General features: G+C 39.5%; 1 long non-coding RNA gene across 1 annotated transcript in view; it reads right to left on the reverse strand.

Annotated features, from left to right (window-relative positions):
- Positions 1-8,031: 8,031 nt before the first annotated feature.
- LOC117871060 overlaps positions 8,032-16,301 on the reverse strand; it is a 50,211-nt gene continuing 41,941 nt past the window's right edge. Inside the window, exon 3 of the long non-coding RNA XR_004644139.1 lies at positions 8,032-10,195. This is a non-coding gene — a long non-coding RNA (uncharacterized LOC117871060). The remainder of the gene's footprint in view (positions 10,196-16,301) is intronic.

The following is a 16,301-nucleotide window of genomic DNA, read 5'->3' on the forward strand; positions in this document are numbered from 1 at the left end:
AAAAAGGTTTACTTTGAGTCTCAATGAAAAGTTCGCAGGACCCAAAAGTGTTTTGCATGGAATTTATATGGGTTTATTTTCTATATACTTTGTGGGGCTTGTCATAAGCAGGTATTAGTCTCTTACTATCATGAATGCTGAATGTATGATGGAAGCTGAGGGGAAGAGGCATGTTTGGTACAGAAGCTTAGAGCCTTTATTTCCACCAGGCTATTTTGTCTCTTGCCTTTGTCTTTATCATGGTTTCCTGCAGCCTTCTCTCTACTTCTCAAAGTTCTCTTCACATCCCTTCTCATTCTGAGATGTCTTTGCTCCTTTTCTTTTTTTTTTTTTTTTACATTCAATGTTTAGTTAATTTGTTCCCAGTTTCATTCATGTCTCTGATGCATTTTATTCTTTTTTCCTTGCTGTCTTTTCTAACTAATTACATTTCCCTTTTCTCTTTCCCTTATATATTCTTCTTTGCATCACGGTTTCTCTCCAAATTCTCATCTCTTTTTCTCCTCTCCTCACACTTCTTTCCCCCCTCCCTTGTCCTCTTCATTTCTTTTCCTCTTTCTCCTATTCAGTTAGATCACTCCACCCCTTCTTCTCCAAGCGCCTGATTCAGGAAACAATTACGTGCTTAAGTCCCATTTGGTATGTCTACAGTGGAAACAGCATACACATGCATACCTGAGGTAATTTTGAGCTAGCTAGATTGCTAAAAATAGCAATGAAGCCACAGCAGCACTGGCTAGCACCCAATTGCAGGCCCACCCAGGACCCTGAGTACATATTCAGGTTACTAGCCCATGCCACCAGTCATGCTGCCATGGCTTCTCTGCTATTTTTAGCAAGGTAGCTTGATCAAAGCTATCGCTGGGATGTCCATGCATGCTGCAGCCATACCTCTGATTGCAACGTAGACACACCCATTGAAGTCCATGCGACTTAGTACGGGATAAAGGTAACCACATGCTCAAGTGGTGTCCTGAATTGAGGTCTCAATTTCTTCCCCTCCTTTTCATTTTTATTTTCCCTTTTTGTTCTCTTCCTTTTGCTGTTCTTGTTCATCACTGGAACTATCACAGCTGTGGCTTGATACACCGTTAATTGAAAATACAGTTCTGGCTGAATTATTATTTTATTTTTAGCCTGTCAGAGCACAAGCCCCAGACTGCTCAGGCCCTAAACATCAAACAGTGGTGGCTTCAGAGCAACCAGTTTTCTCCAGAGGTTCTGTTACTCAGGTGGGGAGAGGTGAGGTTTGGCGAGCTCTGATCAGAAGTCAGAACCGTTTGCCAATCCCTGCTGCACTGTTAGTGAGACCCAGACAGATTACTCAGTGGGCAGATGATTACATTACATTCTAATTCCTAAGACACTAGTTCAAAGCTATCCAGATTGCCAGTGACAAAAACTCATTACCATCTGCTGGTTGCTTGGGACTTAGCTGAAATGTGTGTGGTCCACTTCACATACAGAAACCAACCTAATGTGGGATGTGTCTGCACCCTTATTGGCAGCCAGGGCAGAGGTGAAGAGGATTGCAAAGGCACAGAGAATAATTGCCCTCTCAGGCTCACAAATGTGGGCCCCGCAGGCAAGGCCTGTGGCACATTGGCAGGGCAGTGAAGGGAAACTTATGCTGCCACTGCACCTGCTGTGCCTGTTTTGTGGAACAGTAGAGGAGATCAGCTTCCAGGGCTGTCAATGTGCCAAAACCAGAACCAATTTACAAACCTTGGATGTTTTGATTTGTTTCATCCAATTACGTAGCTACTGGATGCTCATTGGACAAGGAAGGAAACTAATTAGCAACAGTTAGACACTGGGATACACAATGGTGTCTGTCAGGACTGCAGCATCTCTCAGGTGCTTTGTGGTTAGATCAACAGAGATGAAACTTGTTGTCATATGTGGCTTGGTATAAATGGCCAGAAAGATAACATAAAAGTAATAGATTCAGTTTAGAGAAACTCTGCTTCCCCTCCTTGATTAAATGTTGCCTTTGAGGCAGCCACAGGGCATAATTCATGTTTGCATAGGGCCTATCACAATGGGCTTCTGGTCTGTGGCTGAGGCTCCTATGTGATACTGCAATACAAATAAATAATAATAAACAACAATGCTCAGTAATCAGGCAAAAAGGAATTAGTGTCTGCAATAGCAATTCCCAGATAAATGCCATGTAACAATGAGGTGAAAACTGGAATAATTATTACCCTCCAAATCATAATTCCAAATGACTTTTCCCCGTAAATTAACAAAATGCTGAAGTTTCTCCACAATTATTTGACTTTAAAACAGACTAGATAACAAGGGCTGAATTTTTCTCCCTCATGCATACCAACTCACTGACATTAAAAGGAGGCATGTATGTGATTGAGAGCAGAATTTAATCCTGAGAATGTAAAGTTAGGACTCCTGGTTGTAAAACTAACAGTGCAGCAGTATTTTTATATGTATGATAGCTGAAAGGTGCAGAGGATTTTTTTCTGTCTGGAGAGCACCCAAAACTTGAGATATGTAGCAAAACTATCCAGACTTCTTCAGTCTGCAAAACTCAACTGTTGTTAATGAGATCAGTACGTGGTCCTTTGTGTCTCAATTGCTTCAGCTGTAAAATGAGATTGATAATACTTACCACACAGAGGTATTTTGAGGATTCACTAGCTGATGTTTACAAAATGCTCTGCAGTTGCAAAGGGTTACATAAATGAAGAATCTTGATTGGACAAAGGTCTTGAGACACTGAAACTGTGAGATAATGGGGATTGGGTTATTGAGATTTGGCTAGGAAACTTTGTAAGCATGGACTTTCTTGACAGATCTCTAGTTCTTTCTGTTCCAGTCAGGCTGAAAATGTGGGTGAAATCAAGACCCAGTGAAGTCCAACGCTAAACTCCCATAGCTTCAGTGAGGCTAGGATTTTATCCCATGAGCGCAAGCTTTTATTTTTTTTATTATTTTTATTTATTTATTTATTTTGTGATTTTGGCATGCAGGCTTCCAGACCTGAAACAATTAAAAATAAATACATAATATTTGTTATAATAGGGAGAAAAAAGTTCAACCAAACTTTTTGTACTCTGAAACCTCTCATAAAAATGTTTGCCTGGATGACAGTTCAGTTTCATTTTGTATTTTATCTGAATGGGATTTCCCATTGACTCTTAGGCTTGGTCTACACTACCCCCCTAATTCGAACTAAGGTACGCAACTTCAGCTACGTGAATAACGTAGCTGAAGTTCGAAGTACCTTAGTTCGAATTAGTTCGAACTTACCTTGGTCCACACGCGGCAGGCAGGCTCCCCCGTCGACTCCGCGGTACTCCTCTCGGCGAGCTGGAGTACCGCAGTCGACGGCGAGCACTTCCGGGTTCGACTTATCACGTCCAGACTAGACGCGATAAGTCGAACCCAGAAGTTCGATTTCCAGCCGTCGAACTACCGGGTAAGTGTAGCCAAGGCCCTAGAGATGCCATGTGGGCTAATGGTGTGAGCATTGGACTGGCACCGAGATACTCCCAAATTCTAATCTCATCTCTGACACTGATTCCTCTCTTACTTTGGTCAAGACATTTACCCTCCCTGAGGCAGATTTTAGGTCAGATTTTTGTCTAGTGTAAACTAGCATTTCTCAGGTGAAGTCAATAGAGCTACACCTATTTGCACTGGCAGAGGATCTGGCCCCTGTGTGTCTCAATCTAGTGTAATTCTGTTGGCTTCAGTGGAATGACTCCAGATTTACACTGCGGTAACTGAAAGCAGAACCTGTCCCTCTGTGCCTCAGTTTATCCATTATAAAATGTTACCTACCTTTGACATGGAGGTGTTGCAAAGATTCTCTAATTGATTTTGTGGGGAATCAGTTAGAAACCCAAAGTCTTCTCAAGTTGCTGTGGGGGAACTGAACCTTTTGTCTTAAAGAGGACACTCTCTTCAGCTTAAGCACGGAGAATGGGAATCCAAACCAAACTTTATCAGAACCTCATTTATCCAGAATAGGTGGGGACCTGAACCCTGATAATGGGGATTTGAATGACTGTGAGATGATTAAGAGTTTGTACTGTACTTATATTATTTATACTGTCCAATCTGAGTGGAAGCTTTGCTGAGATCATACAAACAAGAATATAGTTCTGTATTAATATGGAACAATTTGCCCCAGGAAATGGAATCAAGGTAACTAAGTATGAGATCATTCAGAAAAGTGGCTTGCAAAGGAGAAAATTCTTGCTAAGCCAAGATTGTTCCTCCAAATATTATCCATAATAGGAGAGGAAATGCAAACAAATACAATAAAAGCATGCAGCTAATGTTCATAATATGATTTTTTATAAAGTTGTCTCAAGTATTGATGGAGCCCTTTTAATGCATAACCAAATTACCTGTTGAACAGATGTAGGTTGCAGACTAATTTTCTCCCATGAGTATCAGAATCTTTTAAAAATGCAGTACACCAAAGGTATATGAGACTAGAAGAATTTGTCAGTTCTCTTATTGAACCCTAAGAAAATGCCAAATCGTGAGACTTGAAAAGTGAAGAAAAAATATGAAGGGCTGGTAGATTTATCGGCTTGTGTGTTGCAACATTCTCCCTAAGAAGCCTAGGCAAAAATGAAATGAAGGGAAGAAAGCGCTGTGAACCATGATGAAGATGATTAAAGAGAGTACAGAGCAGCTGTCAAAGCAAATATCAAGCAACATTAATAACTTTATAGCTCACCCTGAGACTGTCTCAAATATTTCCAAGAAAACAGAAGCTTTGCCGCTGCACAGGGTAAGTGGCACTAATCATTGAGTGCAGCCCCCTAGGGACCACATTCTGTTCTCAGACACTCCACTTAAATCCTGAGCAGATGCATAGATTTTAAGGCAGTTACTGATTGTGAATTTTCACTGCTAACTGAGAACAGAGTTTGGTCCTGAGAATTTTGCTTATTAGCAGAGTCGATCTGCGTGGAAACCCTCCCCATACACACCCACACTGAAGTAGTCACAGAGTCTTGAAAAAAGTGAAACCTTTTCATTTTTGTCTCCATTTTTTTCTTGCATACGAGAATGTAAATTTTCTGAGGTAGGAATAAAAGTACATTTGGTGAAAAAAGCTCATTTTTGAAGCAACTAGTGATATTATCCCCCTTCCCTTTCATACAAATTCATGAACATTTATGATTTTGGCCAGAGGATATAATTTGGCCAGTTTTCTCTGAGAGAAGCTGCGAGCAAATGCCTCTTCTCAGAATCTCGTGGAGGATCTTGTTTCTGATCTTCTGTTCTCTCCGCAGGCTGGAACTCCCTAGTCAGTATTTTAGGAAATTTTTCTTTTGATCAAATTTGTTACATTCAAGGGATCATGGCATGTGGTCCCAGGAGTAGGTCCAAAATCAGACAGGAGTTCTGTTAAACATCTTGGCACTAGAATAGGTGAAGCAGTTTATAAATGTCTCTGACTGATGTTCCCATAAGCTATTATATTCTTCACCTGAAGCCAGTAATCAATATAAGCAAATTCCCTGCTCATATTTACCATGCCTATCTAATACCATTCTGTATCATACAAGACCTAATTTTGTCATAGGAATGTTCTTAGATTGTAAATTTTTAGGGACAGGGACTGTTTGTGTTTCATGTTGTACAAATACAAGGGGCTGTGTTTGTATTGCATCCCATACAAAGGCACCCTAGGCCTGATTAGTTACTTTGGGTATTAAAAAAAGAAAATAATAATAATAATGATGATGCTTGATTCTAATTTCTATTGATCTTACTGGACCATTCCTGATTTGTACCTATCTGGGATCAGAGTCAAACCCAATATTTTCATTTCTTTAATTATTCTCCCCTCTCTTGACTCAACGCTTCCCCGTTGCCAGCTAGTAAAATCATGTGCACAGTAGAACTGTCTGCAAATGGACAATATTTGCAAGTATTTATATACAGGTATTTGTTGTGAGGGTGGAATTCAGTCATTTCCAATAGGAGAAAAACAAATCAAAATTGTTTTCTCAGATCTGCATAATATCTCCTCACTTGGATATTTTGATCTCCCTACATGTGTGGATCTCTTTATTGACTGGTCATAAGGCTCACCCTGAAAATGATCTTATTTGGTTCTCACTGACATTTTCAAAGGCAGGAAAGAAATTCACACCTTTTTTGGAGTGATTGCTCGGCTCTTGTGGATCAAATCTCACTTTCCAAAAGGCAGGTTTCGTTACTGCTGATGTGTTTCCCCTTCACTTAGACTGATCCGTGAGGTTTGTTGATGTAAGAATCAGATTGGAAGAGATTCTTTAAAAAAAAACAACTAATTTTTCCAAAGGTTCAAAAAAGGTTGCATTTTTTTCTGAGTTTCCCTCAGCTTCATGTTAATGATTTTAGAGTTTGTGGGAGTGTCAGCTAGAACCAGCTACGCCTGAATGAGCTACACCAGCACCAAATGAGCCTAATAAAGCTTCTTCTGGCCTTGTAGGATGGGAGTTCAAATCAGCATGTATCTGCAATGAGAAATTCACTCTCTCATGGATCCACGTAGGGTGATTACTTGGATATATAGACACGATCAAAGGGGAGGATGCCCATGAGATTCATTAGGACAGAATTCGGTTACAGTAGAGAAAAATTACTATCTGCGATCAAAGCTTGGCAATGTGGAAAATCAGAAGGGTTAGTAATAGGTAATAATGTCCTTGATGCATATGGCCAAAACAGATTATACTATTCCCAGGCAGCATAATAGTGCCATTTTCTGTATTTTATGTCTTGACTCTCCTATTTACTATACCTCCTTTTTAATGTCAAAGACTCAGCACTTTAAGCCAAAGGCTTAGCACTAGCTAACTACATGCCTGCTCCTGCCATCCCAGCACAAACAAATCTTCCCTTGGCTACAGGGGAGATTTGGGCTAAAAGCACCTAAGTGACTTAGAAGAACAAGTCCCATTTTGAAAGGAGATTTATGGTATGTCTACACTGCAGACAGACGCCCGTGGCAGCTGACTCGGGGTTGTGGAGCTCAGGCTGCGGGGCTGTTTCATTGCAGTATAGACTTTTGGGTTCAGTCTGCAGCTTGGGCTCTAGGACCTTGTGAGATGAGAGGGTCCCAGAGCTCAAGTTGGAGCCCAAGTCCAGAAGTCTACACTGCAATGAAACAGCCATGAGCCCGAGGTTTTTTAATTGCAGTGTAGACATAAGCCTAGGTATTGGGAGCCTAAATTACATTGATGTTAGGCTCCTTAGTGCCTAAATCACTGTTTCCTATATTAATGGGCTGCTAAGCCACTTGGGCACTTTTAAAAATGCAGCCCTTTGTCTGAAAGAGGGGTGGAGTCTCTGATCTTAAAGGGTATCCATAAGGGATCAGTGACTTGGTTCCGCTAAAATAAGCACTGGCTAGGAATCTCTGCTCAAAACTAAACTGTTCCTTTTTCGCAGTTAAAAATGTTTGAGGGTGTGTGTGTGTGTGCGTGCATGCCTCTCTACTCCTTCATTCCAGCCAGGTCTTGCGTACTGTAAGTCCCAACATGCTGTATACCATGCTGTGGCAACATAGCCAACACGTGAAATTTCTACCTTGATTTCAAGATCTATGTAGTTGAGATAAATTGTGGATGAGCTTCAGTTACATGTGTGGCTGTTTTTATACTTATCTGACTTGGAGTGAGCCACCTCGCTTTGAAAATTGAAACTCCATTTCAAGGCCAATATAGCCTCTTCCCAAAAGGCTTAGTAGTGGTGATGCTGGCAAAGTCTTTTGGCTCTCCAATCTATTGCTTTCTTTTATTGATTAAGAAAATGGATTGTTATGAGGGATATGCATATATACTGTGTACGTGTGTGTGTGTGTGTTTACCTATATATGTACATGAATATAGGTTCTTTCACAGAAATCTGATATGAAGACGTAATTAAAACAGCACAACAGTGTTTTTCTGAAGCTGAACTGCATTAAAACAATCTTCATTTCATAATTTATTCTTGTTATTTGTAGCGGTTTAAACACTGGAAAGGAAAATATCTCTCAGCAGTGATAAAGCTTTCCAAATGTTTATTATCAACTCACAAAATACTTCTCATTCCTTTTTATGAAAGCTCTCTGCTAGATAGAATCCCCAGCACCCATCAGACAAAATACAATACTTAACCAGAGGCTTGAGATCACATGATAAAATGCCTGTCCTGGGAGTTTTATCTTTCAAAACTTAGAAATATTATTTTTATTGGCCTTCTTTCACTATCCCAAGGCTGCCTAATTCCTGTGTGTGTTGTACACTCTGTTCAGATGCCCTAAAAGAAGACCAAGCTGAGAACATTCATTTGGGAGCTTTGCCATTGACTTCTCTGAGAGCAGGAGTAGGGGTTTGATCAGAAAAATGCAAAGGAAACGCCTTATTTTGTGACAGAAAAAATAGTTACGCAAATACCTACATTGCTATTCACAAAAGAGGGGGAAAGAGTATTGTTCACTCTGTCAGCTAGCTTTAGAATAATTAACACAAACAAAAGTTTGGAGATCAGAAAAAAAAATAGAACTCTCATGTTTGGGGGAGCATTACTCCTGAATGTATTGCTAATCTGGGTAATATGTTGTGATATACTTTGGGGGTAAAAGGAATTAGGCTGAAGGAATTAAAGAGATTTGGCATGGATACCATAGTTGGTAGAGCTCCTAATGAGATTACTTTAAAAAGGCTACCTCAATGCATAGCTTTACTTGAGTAAGTCCAGAGATTCTAATGAGCTCGTGAATTCTGTCTCCAGTAGAGTAAATGGTGCCAATTCGGAGTTGTGGGAATAAAATTCACTGGACTCTGGCTAATTTAAATATTTTAGCTGTGCCCAAATTGGTATTTTGATTTTCACATTTCAGAAATCACAGGAAAACATTGTGGAACCTGAGTGGCAAGTCAGTTCTGTATTGGTGGTGATGCATAATTATTCCCAACAAAAATGAAACTAAATTTCCTGGATGAAGTTTTAATTTTCCTTTTTCAAAGGAAAGAGATTTTATGGAGGGTTTTGTTTTTTTAAATGAATGAGGAGTTGAATGGAGAGTCTATTCCTTCTGTTCATATGATTTCAGATGCCTAAAGCCACAGGATATGAGGTGGGTTATTAGATATGCCTTTCCAAAGAGGAAATGGTAAGACAAAAAATGGCCTGCCTGAAGTTACAGTTTATAGATTAGAAAAAGGCACAAACAATTAAAACACGGAGACAGTTAGGGCAAATTACTTGCAATCAAGCTGCAGCTAAATGAGCTTCTTGATGAGGAAACCAAATTTATGTTGTTTAGAACCAGGAAGAAATGTTTTTTAAAAAAGTTGAAGGTGAGCAAAACGTTAGCATGATTGGATATAGATAGGTTGATGAGCGAAATTATAGATGCGATTAAACCTCTGGCCCTGCATTTTAAAAAATAATTAAGGACAGCATTCTTGTAAAATTCAATAGGTCCTTGCCTGGTATGAACTGGCACAGCTCCTTTCACGTCAATGGAGCTATATCAATTTACACCAGCTGAGGATCTGGCAACATATTTCTCTCTCTTTCTGCTTTTGTGTGGCTAGCAACCCCAATTATCAATTCTGACTTTAACAAAGCGAAATCTGGCAGTTTCAATCAAAACACACAATCTCCAAATATCATTTGTTGAAAGAAAAGGGCATTTCTGGGAAGAGTGGAGGGGAACTCTTGCTATATTTAACACTATAATTAAATGTTTTGTTCCCTCCTCCCATAAAAATGTGAATTACCTTTTTGGCAGCTCTTTCAATAGATTTTGAAAAAGTATGTATATTCAGCAATGAAGGCAGAAAGTCACACAAAGCACTGAAGACATGTGAAAGCTTCAGTGTGAAACATCACATTTTCCTTTGTTGCCCTGTATACATTTTTGCATTCAGTGTAATATTCATCACGTTCACTGAATGCTGGGTATTGTCTACCTATATCGGTCTGAACGGATTGACTTTGAAGACTTTGTAATTTTGAAAAGGCATCAAGCAAAGCTATCCTTCATCCCCATTCTTGTTGCATTGGAATGTTAGGCATAACAAGGTAGACAAAAGCAAGGTATAATAGGGATTCTTATTGGCAGTCAGAAAGTACAAGTATATGTAGAAAGAGATAATATTCTTCTGACATTTTCCCTTATCTTGATTCCTCCTGTCCTTTCATGCATAAAGTTTTGCGTGAACAGAATCTGCAAAACAAAAATTAACAGCACACATCTGAAAGTGAAATGGACATAGAGGTAACTGATTTCTACGGGTCCCTCACGTGAGATAAAATTCTGAAGTGTATACATTTTGACAAAAGTTTCAAAGTGAGCATCCCAGCCATTTTTAGACCAGTAAATGAATCCTCAAAGCTCCATTATGTTCTCTGCATTAAAGCAGTAAAGATTATCTATGTATTGTCTTTTAACAATCTTCATTACCTGACAAACATGCTTACTATTGAAAAGGGGACATTATGATACACTGGATGCATCCGAAGAAGTGAGGTTTTTACTCACGAAAGCTTATGCCCAAATAAATCTGTTAGTCTTTAAGGTGCCACCAGACTCTTTGTTGTTTTTGTAGATACAGACTAACACGGCTACCCCCTGATATGGGGCAATTTATGAGGATGTTAGCGCTATGTGACATAGGAATAAATTCTTATCTATGTCCAAATGGCATATATTTTCTGTCAGTTTAACACCAGGCAAAATTCTGTTCTTTAGCCCTCAACTTTGAAAATGCATGACAGATTTTGCAGACACACAATTCCCATTCTGTTGTGGAAACAGCAACATTCTGAGGGATGGACTGGTTAACCAATAGGTCCTTCCCATTATCAAAAGGCTCCCCCCCCCCCTACTTTAATCTCCACATGCAAGATTTTGATTTAAATCCCTGAGCGGAAATCTATTCTTTGTCTTATGTTAGAGTCAAAACTAGAAGGGGTCATATTTCTGGTTGCAGCAGGAGGGTGGCTAAAATCTCAAGAAAACAGTCTTCATGATATTTTAACCTAAAATGCAGGTATCTTGTAAGGAAAGATGATATTGACATCAAAATAGCACAAGAACATCATCACTGAATCCGAATCATAACCAGAGCCTCAGCCCTGATTTGAATTTACATCCAATCTAATCTAGAGTTAGGTCTGAAAATCAATTCCTAGTTTATTTAAAAGGGCAAGCCCTAGATACTGAAATGACTGGCCTGGTATAAATAATGGAGAGAGAAGAGTAAGCTGGACCAGGTAGAGCATTTTGCTCCTTTTAGGGACTACCCCAGTGACAGTCTCAGAGCACTGCTGGTGGGAGGTCCCTGAAGAGAAAGAGTGGAGGTGGTTCCTTTGGAAGAGTGGAGGAAACTGATGTCTGATTAATTGTATGCCTCAGGTCCCCTGAGTTTATAATCTGGAAGGTTTTTTACATCTTTCCAATCTTATAAATCTATTAAGCTTGTTTTAATACATGGGGGGGTGGTTATTGCATTGTTTACATGGCATACTAGTTGTTTTTTTTTTTTTGTTTTTTTTGTTTTTTGTAAGTGTGGCTAGGACTTCAGTCAGTACACTTAAGTGTATAGTATTTACTTACGTTGCATGATACCCCCTTGTTCAAGATGTGGAGAGTGATGAGAAAAGGCTTAGGTTGTCTGGATGAATTAATTAATTCTACTGGCCCATAATCCTTTATTTATCCTTTTCAGTTTGGTGTGGGAATTACCAAGAGTTGAAAGATGTTGAGGGGAGATCTGTTTTTATTTTTCAGCAGCGTAATAAAGGCAGCATCAACTGTTTTGAAGGATTGTAGGCTAGGTGTGGGGTTAGGAACTAAACTCATTTTCATCATTTGCAACTAGAACATTATTTTAAATTTCCCAGAGACAAAGGATTGTATGGTTAGACAGTTAAATATTGTGGAGAGCCTAATGGCTCAGAACTGCTGGAGAGAACATCTGATTTCTCTTTTATATAGTGGTCTGCTGAGAAAATACAGGAGACTTTGGTTAACAGAACTGCTGGGAGATATTAGGAGTCAAATATGAACTTAACAACAGGAATGGCGTAATAGCTCTGGGAATGAGGATCGTATTTGTTCTAAATGGAGGGAACTACCAGACTTCCCCTACAGAACATTTTGATAGCTTGGCCAAAATGCTCCCTTCCACTCCAAAGCAGGGAGTTAACCCATAGAAAGCCTTGACAAAGACAGCAAGGGAGGAAAGGAAAGGTGAACGGTAGTATCTATCCCTCACTATCCCTTCGCCTCTGCTCCAGCAGCTTGCACTGTATAGCTGTCTCCAATGTGCCGCAAGAACAATGTGAACTCATGAACTGGGACGGGGGTAAACATCCAGAGGAGAGTAGTGTCAGGGAGCATCTGCTCTATATAATATTCTCCCAAGGGGAAGAGGGCAAATTTATATAGCAAATTGCCATGTAACTTAATTGAGAGGGCATCTGCATTAACTATCGGTCAACAACTTCCCAATAAAAAGAGGGGAAAGACAGGAGGAAAAAAAACAGATTGGGCAAGAAAGGGGGAGTGGGAGAGTCACCAGAAGTAATACTGTTTGTCATCCAGTCATGGTGCCAGTGTCCAGGTAGGAGAGAAGAAGAAGAGCACCGAGAGCAACCAGGTCTGTCAGGATCCCTACATTCTGCCACTGGTGCAGTTTAAGGCACAGTCAAGTCTGAATTGCTTTACAAATTCTGAAGGCATTTTATTGTATTTTATTTTATTTTCAAAAATCAGGTAAACTGAGGCTTGCTAGACATATTTACCCCCTAGGCATGGATGTGAGTATTTGAGAGCATTAATTCTTGAAAACAGATCAGATTTCTTTAATTGTACTTTATCATCATCTCTTCTCTGGCGACTTGAATGTGGGCTTTACCCAAGCAGGTTTTTATTACAACAGTAGTAATAGGTTGCACTTCCTCAACAGCATCTTCCCTCTGAGGACTTCAGAGTGCTTGCAATGGGCACAGGGTGGATTAGACAACCCAATAAGCCTTTCCAGATTTTATTACTCCACTTCAGATTGTAGACTGGGCCTTAATAAATCTTAAACTGCTGAAATATTTACGCAAAATAGAAAAGTGGCTTAATATGAATTGTTTTCATTGGGGGCTTGGAGAGCAAAGTGCAAAATTTGAATCTGGATTTTGAATCCCCAAAGTACAGAGTTATTCAGACTTAGGGAGTTGTTCAACTCATTATAGGAAACAAGGCTCAGTTATAGCAATCAAGTTTTGATTTTGAACCCTTTACAAAGTCTGGTGATATTTGGATCCAGGGTTTTAATTGTGGTCCATATATAGTCCTGCTCTCTCAGGAAATGCTTCCTATTCTCTATCAGATTTTGCCAGGCTTTGCTAAACAAAAGTAATTCATTTTCTCCTGGGTGAAACCCTCGCTCACTTCATGGTATGCACCATTCTCTAACATCACTGATGCATTAATCCTCTGGAGGTGTACGCAAGTGTGTGAGAGAGAACTTGTTCAAGTTGTGTGTGTGTGGCTTTGAGAGATGTTTTCAGGTGCTTTTGTACATGTGTGTACATGCTCAGACGCGCGCGTGTGTGTGTGTGTGTGTGAGAGAGAGAGAGAGAGAGAGAGTAGTTTTGTCTCTATGTGTTTATTAGAGAGACTTAGGTGTATGCATATGCCTGTATAGCAGGGGGAGGAAGTTTTATAAGTTGATCTTTATGATAAGGACGGCTAGTTGATATTTGTCCACCCAAAAAGTAAGTTTTCCTTTTAATTTTGCAAGGATGGTTTAGCTCTAGGAATGCTCAACAATACAAAAATAACATGGTTCTTTGCCCACAGAAGTTTATAGTCTAGAAGCCATATGCAGAAGAATGGGCAATCTATAGACTGGGGATGACTTAGTGGATTTTCTTTTGTAACATATATTTTGTTAATAAAGATAAGTTAAAACCAATGCTGTGCAGAAAAGTGCCCAGCCTGGTTATTGAAGGCATTCATCACATATTTCTGGTGTCATTTTTAGCTAAGCTTTGCAATTCACCTTTAAATATCGAACAAGCCCGCCAAATATTTTCATTCAGTATATGGTACCGTGTGCTGTATTACCAGCATTTGTTCAGTTCCCAATAACACTGGAGAAGAGAACAGGAAAATGTCACCCCCGATACAGTCTTCATATACAAGTATTGATTTGCTAAATTGTAGTTTTATAACTTTTACATAGCTTACTTAAAGTAAATATTTTTGGGTGGAAGGAGGGAACCTTTATACCCATTAATTTATGTTAATAGGATATTTTGTGACATGAGGGATGTTTCATAGATCATTATAATTGAAGATTTCCATTAAATGTATTTATACGTCAAGTAGAAGCTGAATATTTACTTCAGATGGTGTCTGCTCTAAAACACCATCAAGATCATTATATTTATACAACAATTTGAATCCTAACTCCGTCTTGGCAGAATTATAGCAAAGTGCTTTATGACAGCATCAGAGAGCCACCTCTCTGCTGCACCAAGTTGGTATTGCATCTGAGAATGCGCAAGTTAATAGCCCCTTAAATCTGTGGTGTTTGCATTTCCACTGTGATAACCGTAATAGATGCCTCCAGATTTAAGATCAGAGTTAGGATTTACCAGCTAGAGCTCATTGTCTTAACATGTCTTCACCAGTTCTATTACATCAAATGTGTGGGCCAATAGATCAATCCCTAGAATCAGCAAGACACTGAAGCATGTGCCTAACTTTAAGCACATGAGTAATTCTGTTGAAGTCAATACAGTTACCCATGTGGTTGACTACCTTGCTGAACTGGGGTCCAGATTCCACAGATGTAGCTGTTGCAACCACCCATAGGACAGCCTGGGGGTCTAGAAATAATTTAGCATACTTCTTTTTTAGCACAATGTCAATGACAACTAAATGCAACCATGTAATCTATTATTTACTATAGGAAATGACTTTTCAGCTTCATTTACTATGAGTGGCTTGCCTACATTCAAGTGGGGGGGAAAAGGACATTGACTGAGTTTTTGTGCCAGCAGAAATAGAAAAATGTGCATGTGTATCTGTTCACGTGCATATGTGTGTGCATGCACGTGCTTACATACACATGCTGTTAATATGTTCTGGAGGTGGAGAATGGAATAGTATTCAAGACAATTATGATGTGATTCATGCTTTATTTTCTTTGCAGATCTTCTTTCTTTATGTTTCTGATGATGATGATGTTTTGATGTTTTTTTTTGCCACTCACTGAAGTCTCCCAGGTTGTTTGTGTCTATCCTCCTTACTAAATAAGGTTTTTTTCCCAGATTGTTGTAGACTACCTTAATGGTTGTATCCATATGGCTGAGTATGGTAAGGCTATGAGGTTGTTAGATCTCAACAGGTGGACACAGGTATTCCTCAGAAGGTGCTTATTTTTTTCACCTTGCTAGTTGCTAATATTGCAGGCTGATGTGTCCCTCATTACTATTTCAGAGGTTGCGCACAAGAAGTGTGAAAGCATATTGCAGAAAGAAGAAGAAACGACAAAACAAAAGACATGTGCGTTATTAAAGGCAGTATTCCGCAGTTTAAAGAATACCTTAAAAGAGCTGAAGGTTTGGCTGTGTATAGACAACAGATCTGCCAAGAAAATCTAACACTCTTCTGAAGGAAAGCTGTAGTAGATAGTGCAGGACAAAATGTCAGAATCTCTTAAGAATCCAGATGAACTCTGGTTATCATACCTATGCTCAAAACCATTTGTAAATAGACTTACTCAGGGATGAGCACCCTTGTAAGCTGAAATGTTGTAAATATGCTATTCTCTCAAACAAAGTGCTAGGGTAAACACCTTTGAAATGCAAAAAAATGGCACCCCTACACACACAAGGCAAGCCCACCGCAACCTCAACCCCCAACCACCAGGCAACTCCACACACACCCTTCAACAACCACTTTATAGTATCTAGGGAGATAACACATATAGATAAGATTGACAGCATCGCACATCTCTTCACTCTCATGTAACCCAAACCCTCTCTCAGACACACATGTGGTGCGCTTGCATGTTGGTGAGCAGACAGCTGCTGTATTTTCAACAGTTCTGATCTGTTATCACTTAAACTGCGGAAGTGGAACACTGCAACATCTTTAGCTGGACACAGAAACTTCTAACATTAGATACCCCATTGTATTGTGATAATAATGCAAATCTTTAGTCTCACATAATATAACCACCAGCAGATTAAATTATTTTGTCTGGCAAATCCATAATAAAACCACCAGGCTGGTCAAATACTGGCCAGGTGGTAAATCTACA

This window comes from Trachemys scripta, chromosome 1, assembly GCF_013100865.1.
Source record: "Trachemys scripta elegans isolate TJP31775 chromosome 1, CAS_Tse_1.0, whole genome shotgun sequence".
Classification (NCBI taxonomy): Eukaryota; Metazoa; Chordata; order Testudines; family Emydidae; genus Trachemys; species Trachemys scripta.